Source organism: Phocoena phocoena, chromosome 13 (assembly GCF_963924675.1).
Source record: "Phocoena phocoena chromosome 13, mPhoPho1.1, whole genome shotgun sequence".
Classification (NCBI taxonomy): domain Eukaryota; kingdom Metazoa; phylum Chordata; class Mammalia; order Artiodactyla; family Phocoenidae; genus Phocoena; species Phocoena phocoena.
In genome coordinates, this window is record NC_089231.1 from 60,176,641 (window position 1) to 60,192,150 (window position 15,510).

Consider the following 15,510-nt stretch of genomic DNA (forward strand, 5'->3'; position numbering starts at 1 on the left):
GGAGAGACTTAGCAGGTGCCTCTACCCACCCCGCTGACAACTAGATCCATGTGAAATTCTTTTTGGAAGTCAAGCTTTCCCTGTTTATATATTAAACCTTTTACTAAGATTCATCCCAGAAAAGCTTAGGGTTAACATGTAGCGACCCTTAAAACCGACACAGAATTGGGTGGGTTTGGTGTGGCTCTGGGGACAAAAGTGAGACCAAGTTTCATTGAGAATGACAACAATTCAATCTATTTCTTCAAACCTATGTTAAGTCTGTTCCATAAAAGTTTGAGACAGATTTACCAAAAAATACATATGATATTTAAAGACAAATAAATTTTTCAGGGAGCTGATGTCAGAAAAAAAATAGGTAGGAAAATAAATGAGAATAACATAGAGATATATAGCTCTGCACACTTGGCGGAGGGAAAAAATGCCATATTGTGAGATATTTATTTCTTCCAGAAGCTAAAACAAACCAGATATTCACAAGAAGCACAACTTTTCTGATGCTGGGACCTGAGAGGAGTGGTTCCATTTCTCCCCATGAAAAGGTTGTTCAAGAAAAAATCGTTCATGGTACTTGTTAAAGAACAGTCAGACAGTCTTCATGCAGGGAACTGTCATGATGGGTGAAGGACCACCGCAGTGAGGTTTTATGGGGGAGAGAGGTTGGGCTCAACTCCAAATACAAGGGTAAGGGGAATTTATAGCCAAGGAGGAGGATGGTGGGGACAGGGTCCCTGGGCAGCCCACAGTTTCTTAGAAAGTACCTCATAGCCAGCTCTTACCTGAGGAAGCAAAACACGATGATTCGAGCCACAGCACTCAGAGGGTCGAGAGCCTTCTGACAGGAATTGCTGTCTACAGTGGGGTCCAGCTTGTCCTGCAGGTCAGCCGTTCTAATAGGGGAGGGGCAGAGAATCTGTAACACCAAGTCGGAACCAAGGGGGTGTCGCATTTTAAAAGCCTATTCATTATTATACTACAGTGTTCTAAAGTCAGAAAAAAAATATTTTCAAGATAGAAATAAAATAAATTAGTCAACAACAAGCTTCTAGACTCTAGAGATACATGGAGTCAGTAATTCTCAATCGGGGGTATAATCTAATCTTCAGAAAATGTGAAATTTTTTTTTGTGTGGCAGGGGGCTGCATTGGGTCTTTGCTGCTGCATGCGGGCTTTCTCTAGTTGCGGTGAGCGGGCTTCTCATTGCGGTGGCTTCTCTTGTTGCGGAGCACGGGCTCTAGGCACAAGGGCTTCAGAAGCTGTGGCTCGCAGGCTCTAGAGCGCAGGCTCAGTAGTTGTGGCGCACAGGCTTAGTCGCTCTTTAGCATGTGGGGTCTCCCCGGACCAGGGCTCAAACCCATGTCCCCTGCATTGGCAGGCAGATTCTTAACCACTGAGCCACCAGGGAAGTCCCAGAATATGTGAAATTTCTTTTAATCAAAAGGATGAGGAATTGAAAGCAATGAGGTACACTGTTGGTCAGGTGGTTTAGTAGAGAAAACTCAAAGCATCAGAGAGAAGCCACACTTTTGAATACCAGAAGGTGCTCTGGAGACTGCGCCGTTATATCAAGCAGTGGCACTCATTCTAGAATTTATATGGAATCTCAGGGGACCTCAAATAGGCAAGACAGGCTTGAAAACGACGATGAGCGTTGGAGGACTCACACTCCTGATTTCAAACCTTACTACAAAGCTGCAGTAATCAGTGTGATGCTGGCAGAAGGACAGACACACCAGACCAATGGAGCAGAACAGAGAATCCAGAAAAAAACGCACGTGTGGTCAAGTGATCTTTGACAAGGATGCCATCACAACTCATTCCTGTCTCCTAGAGTTCTCACGAGGTTCTCACCACGTAAAAGGGTGTCCACAGTGAGCTCACAGCCCTCAACAGATAGGAGCTACACTCTCGGCTGTGATGACCCTGTCTCCGTTCTGCTAGTAGATGGAATCCTCCCAGGAGGGAAGAAACAAACCTCGGCATCTCTGCCTCTCCCCTCATGCAGGACACACAGCTCTAGCCATGCCAGGTGGCCAGTGAATGAATGAATGATCAAGTGGGTGAATGAATGAATGTCCAGGAGGCCCTCCTAGGGGAGGAGCAGTCCAGGTAAACTACCCCCCGTGCAACCGCGGGTGCTCAGCCTCTTTAAATCCGAATAGGCAGCTGGCGGTCTGCCCAGCCGGTTCCTCGGGACCTCAGGGCACTGACACCTCCCAAGCTACCCTTAAACCAAAGGCCTTCTGCAAAAAGAAAAGAAAGAGGAATCCCTTGGCTTCCGTTTTGGATTTCAGTGACGTCTGTTTTCCCCAAAGCTCTCACGACCTTTGGTAACATCTGAAACGTGATCTTCCCTGCAGATTTGCTCATCCCTGCTCCAATGAGGAAAATATCCAGAGAAAAATGTTACTTCTGTGTCAACGGGGCTTTCAGTCAGTTTAATGGTGATAAGACGTGGGTTCTCAGTTATTAACTATAAACCAGTGGTTCAGAACTGGGGGTGGGGAGGGGGTGATTTTCCCCGCCAGGGGACATTTAACAATGTCAGGAGACATTTTTAGTTGTCACAAGCTGGGGAGGGGAATGCTATGAGCATCTAGTGGGTGGAGGCCAGGGCTGCTGCTAAATAAACCTCCTACACTGGGGACAGTCCCTCGGCAAAGAAAGATCCAGCTCAAAATGTCACCAGTGCAGAGGCTGAGAAACCAACCCTACCACAAACTAAAACAAGAGAAGAAAGGTATCACTGTTAAGAGAGAATGTTCAAAAAACAGATAAAATCATGACTCTCACACAGATAAAAAAAAGGAACCCATGATAAAGATTTTATTTAACTCATGAGAGAAGCAAATGTTATAGCCAATTCAAAAAAAAAACCTGAAGAACAAATTTATAGATCAGGTGTATTGAAGTTAATATGCAAATTGAGGCAAGACTGGGCTTCCACAGTGGGGGAGGGAAGCAGGCTGAACCTCTACAAGACAGGATGGAATCCATCAGCCCCCAAGAGGGCACAAAACTGTGAAATAGCTGGATTTTTTTTTTTTTTGGCCATGCCTCAGGGCATGCAAGATCTCAGTTGCCCGACCAGGGGTCGAACTCACGCCCCCTGCAGTGGAAGCATGGAGTCTTAACCACTGAACCACCAGGAAAGTCTCTGAAATAGCTCTCAAAGGACCCGGACTACTTGGAAGGGTGTGCTGTAGACAGTGTGAAGGCAAAACACCAATGCTTCTCAGGATTAAATGTTTGCTATGTCAAGGTCAGTTTTAGAGTCTTTTGGGGATTACAAACTAATTGGCAGAAAAGTTTCAACATGAGAGCACTGAGGTCTGTTCCTCAGACCCACAAGCCCTGAGCTGGGCCTAGATTTCTAAGAGTCTGAGGTCTCACCTGCTGACAGGCTGCTGGGATTCAGTCCTGGCATCCCTCCTCCTCACACCTCCGCCCCATCCTCAGGAACCCGGCCTCACCTGGTTGTTTGAGTGGAGTTTCTCGAACTTGAACGTGCATATGAATCACCTGGGTTGCTGTGAAAATGCAAGTTCTGGTTGGGTAGGTCTGGGCTGGAGTTTGATACCAGGTGTTTCTAGTGAGATTAGACTGGCCAGTGCTGTTCACTTAGGGGCACACTTTGAGGAGCAAGGGTCAGAGAGAAGAAATGTCTTTATTACCAGTTGAAAAAAACCAAAGACACAGACTCCCGGAATAGGTGTGGTGACAGATCTCACCCGTGTCCTGAGCTGAGGAATAAGCCTTTGAAATTCTGCAAACCCCTAAAGCAGCAGGATTTGCAAGATCCAGGACCAGACCAGGTTCTGGGCCTCGCTCTGGCGTGGAAGAACCCAGGAAGGGGGCAGGGGGTGAGGGGTTCACCGCTAGAGGAAAGACTAGAGGGGAAGGACTTCAGGAGGGATGGAGGGAGAGGAAGTGCCCGCCTGGGAAGCCGTGCTCCTCTGGAGTCAGCCCGGGAGCAGACAGCCACCCACGGACCTGATCTCCTCCAGACCAGTCCTGTGGACCCCCCTGGGAGTAGCATACCCTGAAGGTAGGCAGCGCAGTTCAGATGCGCTGGCGGGACTCTCACTCTGGGCCATTCAGAAGCATCGTTTGGGGCCTGTTGGCGGCCAGAGTTCCACCTACGGACAAGTTCTCAGCCAGAGAAACGGAGGATGACTCAGCTTCTGCCTTCCTCCCTGCAGCTCTCCTCCACCCAGAAGTGGCCTCTAGGAGGCGATCGGGAGGCTGCCTCCAACCCTGATGGCAGGGGGCTGGGGCGGCCGAGGAGCTCTTAGGTGGATGGGTGCAACTGGATTCTATCGGGGACACCTGAAGCCAGAGCTGCGAGCCCGACCAGGATGATGGAAAATTAAACGAGGAGGCTCTCATGCCTCCGTAAGGGTACCCAAAGCTAAGCCTATAAATGCTTCCCGGTTACAAAATCAAAACCTGAGGACCACCAGTCACAAACAGCCGGGCTGTGAGCTGCAGCCCATCTGTAACTTCCCAGCTTTGCCTCCGCACTTTCTCTATCAGTCTCTCCCAGCTCCTGTCCGTGGGTAGATAACCATCTCCAGTTTTGCGCTACCCTAATATATTTTTGCTCAAATAAACCCTTAACATTTTCAGTATGCCTCATTTTATCTTTTAACAACGCAAACCAGAGAATCCGTGCTTCTTGTAATGTATTTTATTTTGGAGAAGCAGTACTCAGCCTTTACTCCAAACTGTTTTTCTTCTCCCCCTCCTCCTCCTTCTCCTCCTTCCTCCCCTTCCCATTCCCCTTCCCCTTCTCCTTCCTCCCCTTCCCCTTCCCCTTCTCCTTCCTCCCCTTCTCCTTCCTCCCCTTCTCCTTCCTCCCCTTCTCCTTCCTCCCCTTCTCCTTCCTCCCCTTCTCCTTCCCCTTCCCTTTCCCCTTCCCCTTCTCTTTTTTTTTAGGGAATGCGGCTTTATTATTTTCAGGCACAAACAGTGACTTGGGCTGGGCTAACCAAATACTGCATGATTGAGGGGCGCCGCTTTAATGTGCAGATAAAAGGATGGACAGTTGGCACAGCTGCTCGTGCCTGAAAGATGCTTCCGTGATGGTTGAAAATAACTTGTCTTAGGAGACATCTTGTTCCCCAGTCATTCCACTACTTAATGTGTCCCCCACAGAGAGCTCAAATATAAACTTAACCTCAGTCCCCCTAGATCACATCATGCATCAAATTAGTCAACATGAATTGAGGACTTTTACCATGTTTCTATATGTGTTGATTTGCCACAGAGACCAGCCTGAGGATTTTCAGCAAGCGCACTAAATCCAAATCAGCAAGTTATCTGTTCACAGTGTGAATATAGACACCAAAAAACTGAGTTTCTGTCATTTCAATTAACGACCTGTTGGGTTTAAATATGTAAAAACATATCTTTATTTGCATACATTCATGACGGGTAGAAGTAGCTGGATTTTTTTTTTTTTTTTTTTTTTGTAATACGCGGTTCTCTCACTGTTGTGGCCTCTCCCGTTGCGGAGCACAGGCTCCGGACACGCAGGCTCAGTGGCCATGGCTCACGGGCCCAGCCGCTCCGCGGCATGTGGGATCTTCCCGGACCGGGGCACAAATCTGCGTCCCCTGCATTGGCAGGCGGACTCTCAACCACTGCGCCACCAGGGAAGCCCGGAAGTAGCTGGCTTCTTTAAGCTGCAACGAGTAAGAGGGTTTACAGTGGTCGGGATGTAACTTTAAGCAATTGAACTGTTCTGAGAAGGGCTGGAAAGACTGAAAACACGTTGAATCTCAACGGAAAAACACCGTTTTTTACTGAGCCTGATCAGTCAGCCTGATGAGGCTGATGGCAATGATGCAAAGACTATCCTGTAGCCCATTTGGAAATTTCTTCCAGAAAAAATCCACTTTCCTACAACAGCCAGGGGCCTGTGAGGCCATTATCAGAATAACGCTATGTGTAACAGAATAACACCCCGCCATCTAGGGGCTTGTGAGGCCATTATCATACAAAGCAGGACTTGGTTCTTTTGATAATACTTTTATTTAAAATATTTATTTTTAAATTCTATAGTAATTTTATATTTATGTATTTAATTTTAGTATTTAATTTATTATATACATATAAAATAAATTAAATTATATTTTAAAATAAAATTTTAAAGGATATTGATTTGAAAATGAGAATGTTTATCATTTTGGAGGCGTTTTTCTCTCCGCTAGGCCTTGGTACAAGTCAGACTAGGCTGACATCAGCAGTGGTCAGAGCGTGTCCCAGGCGCACCCTTGAAGAGGACTCAGTGGGTCCTCGAGAGTCTCTTCCCCCGACACCTTCACCCTCCCCAATGAAATCACCCACACAGATACTTCAGTGATGCAGTTCCCACGGGGCACCTGCCCCACGGGGTCTGATGGTAATCACAGAGACTAAGATTTTCCATGCACTCACCTTTCAGTCAGCCCACTTCTAGACAAGAGCTTCCTTGAGAAAGTCCCCGACTAAAAATGATCCTTTTCTAGGTCCACAAATTATAGGTCTCTATCCCCATGTCTGACATCATCACCTGCCTAAGAGGCATGTATGCCCAGCGCTGCCCTCTGCACCCTGCAACTCAGGCCTGCGATACTTGAAGGGAAATGGTGCGTTTGAATGTCAGCGTGACCCTCCTGCACAGGGAAGGAGGAAGGGAATTCCCGGGTCAGGGGAGATGTGGAGATTTTCATAACAGTAGGACTGAACGCTGTATGATCACCCTCAGCTCAGAGCTATTTTATTGTCTCTCTTCAATCTCTTAAGAATATTGTAAAAGACTCCCAGCCCTTGGTTTGTAAATTACAGGACAGAAGTTTATGGCTTGTGTCACAGGCACAGAATGCCTTCCTTCCACGTGGGGAGGGGGGAGGTGTACATTACCAGACAGATGTTCTTAACAAGCTGTGTGAATTTGGGCAAGTCTCTTAACCCTCCTAGATCCCTCTTCTTGTATGTAAAAGTGAGAGTCTGAACATGCAAGCAGACAACGGCCAGACCATATATAAAAATAAGGCTCTGACCCATATCTGCAGCAAGGAGCCCAGAAAACCATCCACTATCTATAACAGCTAGTCCAGGAAGCAAACATACTATCTGTAAATCAGACTCACAGGAAGCCAGACCACTGTCTCTAGCAAACAGTCCAGGAAGCCAAACGGCAGCTTCTGTAATAATTGGCCCCAAATGACCAGGACTTGATTAATAACTGACAGCTTCCCTGATTTTTGTGCCTGCTCCCAATTTAGGAACAACCAGAGGAAACCAAGTATGCACCCCTAACCAACCACATGGGATGCCCTGCTTCTGGTTAGCCTGCCCACAGCAGCCCCATGCCCACAGCCTCCGGGCAGGGCACACCTGAAACCTTCCCTTTGTCCACTGAGAAGCTTTTTCACTCCTCCACCTGGCTTTGAGTCTCTGACAAAACACAAGTGGCGGTGGCTGACTACCTTCTAAGCTCTGACTAAACAGCCTTTACTTGCTCTCGTTTGAGTGGTCTTCGGTTATTTCCACATAGGAAAGGGCTAGGTTAGGTGATCAGTCTATGGCCCCAGTGTTTGAGAAGTCTACAGAAACTTAAATATTTATTCAACAAATATTTACTGTGCAGCCGGTTTCATGCCAATCACAGTGCTAGATGCTCGAGCCATTTGGTGAGTTTCCAGTCTCGTTAGGGAGAATGTCGTAAATCAAATGATTATCCAAACAAATGTAAAACTGCGGTGTTACAAGGAGCCATGCCTGATGCTAGGAGCCTAAGGTAGGTGGCCTCGTTAAGGAGAAAGGGCAGGATTTTTCTGAGGAAGTGGTACCTACACTGAGATTTGAAGAGGATGAGAGTTTACCGGTGAAGAAGAGAAGAGAGAAGCAAGGTGCCGACCAAGTTCATGGGGTGGGAGGAAGCCCAGGACATAGGAGGACCAGAGCAAGGTGGTCCTGGATGGAGCCGAGAGCAAGGGGGATGCTGCCAGATGAAGTTAGAGAATGAGGGACGGAGCCACACAGGGCTCACAGGCATTTTGTCTCTACCTGAAACTAACAACAGCGATACAGTAGCTAACACTTACTGAAAGCTGACCATGCATCAGTCACACTTCTGAAGTCTTTAGAGATATGTTACACTTGTAGTAATATCTGTTACTTATTAAAAGTCAAAATACTAGTAAGAGTAAAAGGTGGATCAGATAGGTGGAGGTGGAGAGAGTGGACAGATATATATGAAATTTAGTGGGTAAAATCAGAGGACTTGGCAATGAATGAAGTGTAGAAAGTGAGAAAAGGGGAGATTTCCACTAGGATGACTATAATAAGACAAAAAAAAAAGAAAACTAACCAGTGTTGGCAAGGAAGTAGAGCAATTAGAACTCTCACAGGAAAGTAAAATGGTGCAACTACCGTGGAAAACTGCTCGCAGTTCCTCCAAAACTTTAACATGGAATTACCTTATGACCCAGCAATCCCACTCCTAGGCACATACCCAAGAGAAATGAAAGCATGTTTCTACAAAAACTTGTACATAAATGTTCATAGCAGCATTATTCACAATAGTCGCAGATATAAACAACTGAAATATCAATCAACTGGTGAATGGCTAAAAAAGTGGGGTACAGTCACACAATGGCATATTATTTGACCATAAAGGGGAATGGAGTGTGGTACATGTTACAACCCAAGTGAATGTCGAAAAGATGCCGAATGAAAGGAGCCAGGCATAAAGATCACATACGATTCCACTTCTATGAAATGTCCCAAATAGGCAAATCCATAGAGACAGAAAGTGGATTGGTGGTTGCCAGGGAACAGGGAGATGGAGGAACGGGGAGTGACTGTGGACATGTACCCGGTCCCCTTTTGGGATGATGGGGATGCTCTGGAAGTAGATAGTCGCGATAGTTGTGCAACATTGTAATAAACACACAAAAATCCACAGAGTCATATACTTTAAAATGATGAGTTTCATGTTATGTGAATTTTATCTCAATTTAAAAATCACAAGAGGGCTTCCCTGGTGGCACAGTGGTTGAGAGGCCACCTGCCGATGCAGGAGACACGGGTTTGTGCCCCGGTCCGGGAAGATCCCACATGCCGCGGAGCAGCTGGGTCCGTGAGCCATGGCCGCTGAGCCTGCGCATCCAGAGCCTGTGCTCCGCAACGGGAGAGGCCACAACAGTGAGAGGCCCGCGTACCGCAAAAAAAAAAAAAAAAAAAAAATCATAAGAAAAGAAAAAAAAAGTAGAGAATTTTTTCCGACTGACTGCAATCAGAACACAAGCGGAGGCAGGACTGGTCCGAGTAAACAGCAATTAGGTGGAGATGAGGACTGGTCCACCCCCACAGCAGGGTAGCAGCTTTGTCCCTGTCAGCAGGTGGGGCGCTGAGAGCCCCTGGCATAGATTTCCAAGATTTCCCCGATGGTGACCTGGAAAATGTTCAGGTGGAGGGGATGCTGTGGCAGGTGCCTTGATGCGTGCATTTAAAAAGTACGGGTGGAAAAATGCCTGCAAAAACAGCAGGGTGGGCTGGATGCCGCTGAGCTGTTTTGAGGCCTCTCAACATCGGGGCTCGGTGACAGCATACAAAGGGGCCTCTATCTCCCGCAGAGGAAGGACAGACCCAGCCAGGATGCAGGCTGAGAACCTCATTGTTGGAGTCCTGGCGCTCCGGAGAGGTGCCACTGCTTAGCCAAGACAGGGTCCGGTGGGGAAAACCTGGGATCTTGAAATGGGGACGGCTGGATGGATGCCCTGAGGATGCTGCTTCTACGGTGCCCCTGGGCCCCTCCCTAGTGAGCCAGGTGCTGCAGAGGCCCCTTTCCCACCCCCAGGGAGCAGCCCCACCTCTTCTCTTCTCCTGGCTCCTGGGATGTGCCCTAATGTGGAAAAGAAAAAATGACAGTGAGAACTGCCCCTTCATTAAACAGTACTGAGAGCAAGCAAAAACCCCTTTGAACTTTTGCTTCTAGAAGTTAAAACTGTGAAGCAATTAAAGTAGCTTCTTATCAAAACTAACAGCTTGCTCCCTTGCTCCTCAAAAGTCACTGCAAGACCCTGGTCATATGCTTCTCACTTCAAAGCTGTGATGTCTTAACCTTTGCCCAACCTCATCCCATTCCCGGCATTCCAAGGTACACCTTAAGATCACTCACTCCAGGACGTAATGCCCGCCATATGCCCTAATTCCTCCATTTGGGACACTGCTGAGACAGACACTGAGGTATTCTCTCTCCTGGTGCAGGTCTAATACACTTAGCTTTATGTGATCAACAAGTGTTTTGGGTGGTCTCCTTGGGAAGACCACTGTCACCACAAAAAAAGACATGGATAATAGTAATAGAATAAATTTAACACAGTAGACGTTTCTCACTATGGTGCTGACCTGTTTCGGTTTTGTTTTTTACTTTATTCACCTATGATGTGTCTGACCTGAGTCAGTTCCAACCGGTTCCTTTTCTCAACAGAGAAAACATAGGAAACATAAAAGAAACAAATCAGGAAATATACCAATAAATGCACTTCACATTTGAGATTCAAGAAAAGAGTGGCTGTCTCACCCAAGGGAGGAAATAATGATTGGTATTATTATTTTTAATATAAATTTATTTATTTTATTTATTTATTTTTGGCTGTGTTGTGTCTTCATTGCTGCATGCAGGCTTTCTCCAGTTGCGACGAGCGGGGGCTACTCTTCACTGTGGTGCGCGGGCTTCTCAATGCTGTGGCTTCTCTTATTGCGGAGCACGGGCTCTAGGCACGTGGGCTCAGTAGTTGTGGCTCGCAGGCTCTAGAGCGCAGGCTCGGTAGTTGTGGTGCACGGGCTTAGTTGCCCTGTGGCATGTGGGATCTTCCTGGACCAGGGCTCGAACCTGTGTCTCCTGCATTGGCAGGCGGATTCTCAACCACTGCGCCACCAGGGAAGCCCAATAATGATTGTTATTAATGAATTTCCTACCCCTGTAAGCATCCTCTGATGACTCCACCCTCTTTCCTTTAGCTAGAATCCTATATACTTTGTCTGCACTTATTTGGTTGAATAAGATTTATCGTGACTAACTTTAGGCTGGCCTTTCCAGGTTCTGAAATAGTTGCCAAATATGCGAAGCATGTACTGGAGATGTGAAGAACAATATCTGGGACACTGGGGCTATTTGGGCATCTCGAGGAAGAATCAGATTTTGATAAGAATGTCCATTTTTGTGGACGCAGACTTCGGCCACATTGGCACTAGTCTTCATTGTCCAAGTTGATCCTTTGGGCATCGTTGTTATGCGAGCAAAACAAAAGAGCTAAACCTATCAGAAGATTTATCTATTTGCTGTTGTTATTCATGATCAGGTTTTCTTAATGGTATTTTTATGGGTTCAAAAATATACTCATATAACGAGAAATAGGCATAACTTTTCATACATACTGCTTATGTCTCACATACAAATTTGGCACAAATTCTACTCCCTGCTCAACAGATAGTTGAGTACAAATCAAGGGTTCACAAATATGGTTCTTTTCCCATTGGTTTCCATTTTAATTTCATGTCTCATCATCATTTCTAATAAGAATTATGTCCTAAGTGTTTACCACGCATCATTCATTGATTATTCCAGTGAGTTTGTAAGCTAGTTACCTGGTCATAGCTCTCTGGTAATTATAGATCAAAAGAGTGGGTGATTGATGCCATCTGAGTGGTCAGTCAGCAAGGGTCCTAGTGTTGTCGAACCCAAGATCATGTGTCGGGCTCACAGTGAGGCCAAACAAACCGAAACGCCAGAGTTTGGTGTCCAGAAAGGATTATTGCAAAGCCAAGCGAGAAGAACAGGTAGCTCATGCTCAAAAGACCTGAACTCTCTGATGGTTTTCAGGGAAGGGTTTTTAAAGGCACCATTTGGGGTGAGGGCTGCAGGGTGCATGACTTTCTCCTGATTGGTTGGTGGTAACAGGGTGGTGTTCCAGGAATCTTAACCATCAGCATTCTGGTTCCAAGAGTCTGGGGTCTGCATGCTTGTGGTCACTAGGTAGTCACCTTCCTCCACCTTCCTGGGGGTGGTCTTAGTTCCTGAAGAACAACTCAAAGAGATGCATCAGATTGTCATGTGTATCCCTTGAGGAGGAACTAGGACTCTGTTTTATCCCTGAACTAGTGTTTCTTGACTGCTATTCCTTTGTTTCTGCAGTTCCTCACTTCCCCAAGTAATGACTGCCTGAATCTGCTCTTTGAAACCCAGGGAAGGCCCAGGAGACTAAAGCCTTTTTCTACAAACAAGAAATGGGGAACACAGAAAAGCTTCTGTGCCCGGGAGGGCCCCGCAGGTCCAGCGTGGTTTCACCAGCAGTGGCTGCTAAGCCTCTGGCTCTGAATATCTGCCTCATCCCTGCTGACTCAAGACTTTCTGCCAAGTGGTTAATCTGTAAACAAACTCTTAAATATACTCAGCGTGTTTCTATGCTTAAAGCACTATTTTATTTGTATTACTCCCTTGATCAAAACTTTCCAGTGCCTCCTGATCAAAGTCCAAAGTCCTCAGGCTGAAATTTTAGCTTTTCCAAAGTCAGATCCCTTTTCATTCTTCTAGGTTTACGTCCTGCTATGCCCTCCAACAATTCAGAGACTCCCAAGCAAACAGAACCAGTCCATATGCCCTGCACATTGCTGGCTTTTTCTGCCCCCAGGCCTCTGCTGATGTCACTTCAGGAACATCCTCCCCTCCACCCCAGAGGCTCAGCCAGGTGTAATGTTTAGGAGGAGCCAAGGCGAGGTGATCATAAAAAAGGTGGAGGTCCTGCATTTCAGTGGGTTTGGAATAATTAACATAAAGTCACATCACCCTTAAGGCCTCTTCGTCTGCCTGTCTCATCCTCCTGCTTTTTTTTTTTTTTCTTTCTGTTCACATCCTTTTAATTTTTTATTTTATTTTATTTTTGGCTGCGTTGAGTCTTCCTTGCTGTGCATGGGCTTTCTCTAGCTGTGGTGAGAGGGGGCTGGTCTTCATTGCGGTGCGCGGGCTGCTCATTGCAGTGGCTTCTCTTGTTGCAGAGCATGGACTCTGGGCACCCGGGCTTTAGTAGCTGTGGCACGTGGGCTCTAGAGCACAGGCTCAGTAGTTGTGGCACACAGGCTTAGCTGCTCAGCGGCATGTGGGATCTCCCCGGACCAGGGATTGAACACGTGTCCCCTGCATTGGCAGGCAGATTCTTAACCACTGCGCCACCAGGGAAGTCCCTGTTCACATCTTTTATCATGATTTTAACAATGGTCATGTAAACCTACCTTAAAAGAGGTTTAATCGTGCTTAGGGGGAATGGCTTCTCCACTTGCTTCCCTGGAATGGAAGACCACCTGGCTGTGTGCAGCCTGCTCTATCTCTGCCCTTTGAGAGCCGCCCCACTTCAATCCCAGCTCCTCCCCTCCACCCCTGGATTCCATGGATTTTCTTTGTAACCTAGAAAATGGTGACATGGTTCTTACACATACAAACACTCTGTAGGTGTTCGTCTCATCAGTAAACCCTAGCTGAGGGTTTACTACATTGTATTGAATCAAATAAAAGCAACAAAAGAGCAAGATAGTTTTGCAAGCTGAAGAATTCATTTAACAGTAATGAGAATCACTGTTTGTAACTCTGTAAGTGTCCAGCTCTGTGAAGCACAGCCCCATGTGTAGATCATCAACTTATTTTCCTCCCTCTCTTAATTTTTTGTTCACTCCCTCTCTTAATTTTTACATAAATTTGGAGAAGAGAAGCAGAATTCGCCACCCCGAAATATGCCTCTTTGGTATAAGAATTATTTTGAGCTGGTTATTTTTAACAAACTGCAGACACAGGAGAAACTCTGAAAACTGACTAGAAGTTACCCTTTTGTAAGAGACATTTACATTTATAAGAGAAATCTCGGGAATTCCCTGGCGGTCCAGTGGTTAGGTCTCCTCTCTTCCTCTGCAGGGGGCATGGGTTTGATCCCTGGTCGGGAAACTAAGATCCCGCATGCCACGTGGCGCGGACAAAAAAAAAAGAAAAGAAAAAAAACATATAAGAGAAATCTCCATTTGTAAATCTCCTCTCTCTGTACCAAAGAGAAGATGACCAAATCTCTAGAAACTCTATCAAGTGGATAAGGCAGGACTTAAATCTCACCCTCCTTTGCTGTGCTTTGCCTGAAAACCTCCCATAACTGGTGCCCTGGCCCCAACATCTTTTGTCTTTAGCTGAAGATGATATTTAAGGGGGTGACTTGGGCCATTTCAGGGAGTTACTCAGTTTTCCTGGATGTCTCCCATGTATACAGGAGGTATGCGTGTTATTAAACTTCTCTTTGTTTTTCTCGTGTTAATCTGTTTCTTTTAAATTTTTTTTATTATAGGAACATCTCAGCCAAGAACCTAGAAGTGTAGAGAGAAAATTACTTTTCCTCCCCTACAAAGGCAAGTGTCCACTTTGGGTCCATTTCATCTAGGTAGTAGTAGAAGTTGTCTGTAATTCATGCAATACGTGGTTTTGTCTTTAGAATGCCAAATAATTGGTTTTACTTGTTTTTTTTAATTATTGAATTGACTTGAGCCAACAATAGTTTGGGGATCTCAAAACAGCCTGAATTGACCAAAAAGAAAATGTCATTGAAATCCCACTACTGGGCATATACCCTGAGAAAAACATAATTCAAAAAGAGACATGTACCACAAGGTTCACTGCAGCACTATTTACAATAGCCAGGACATGGAAGCAACCCAGTGTCCATCGACAGATGAACGGATAAAGAAGATGTGGCACATATATACAATGGAATATTACTCAGCCATAAAAAGAAACGAAATTGAGTTATTTGTAGTGAGGTGGATGGACCTAGAGTCTGTCATACAGAGTGAAGTAAGTCAGAAAGAGAAAAACAAATACCGTATGCTAACACATATATATGGAATCTAAATAAAAAAGTGGTTCTGATGAACCTAGGGGCAGGACAGTAATAAAGACGCAGACGTAGAGAGTGAACTTGAGGACATGGGGAGGGGGGTGGTAAGCTGGGATGAAGTGAGAGAGTAGCAATGACATATATACACTACCAAATGTAAAATCGATAGCTAGTGGGAAGCAGCTGCATAGCACAGGGAGATCAGCTCAGTGCTTTGCGACCACCTAGAGAGGTGGATTAAGGAGGGTGGGAGGGAGACACAAGAGGGAAGGGATATGGGGATATATATATATATACATATAGCTGATTCAATTTGTTGTACAGCAGAAACTAACACACCATTGTAAAGCAATTATGATCCAATAAAGATGTAAAATAAATAAATAAAGGCTTGATTTGAAAAAAAAAAAGAGAAAGGAAAACAAGTAAATTTCATGTAGCATATGAAGTTTTATCTTTGAGCAGGAAGGTTTCCAAAAGCGCTGAAGTGTAGGTACAGAAAAGTGTAGGGACAACAAATTCTCGTCCTTGTTTTAAGCCTGAAGTCCTTGGACCTTCATGAAAAGAGTCCTTTGTTGAGTCTCTTCTC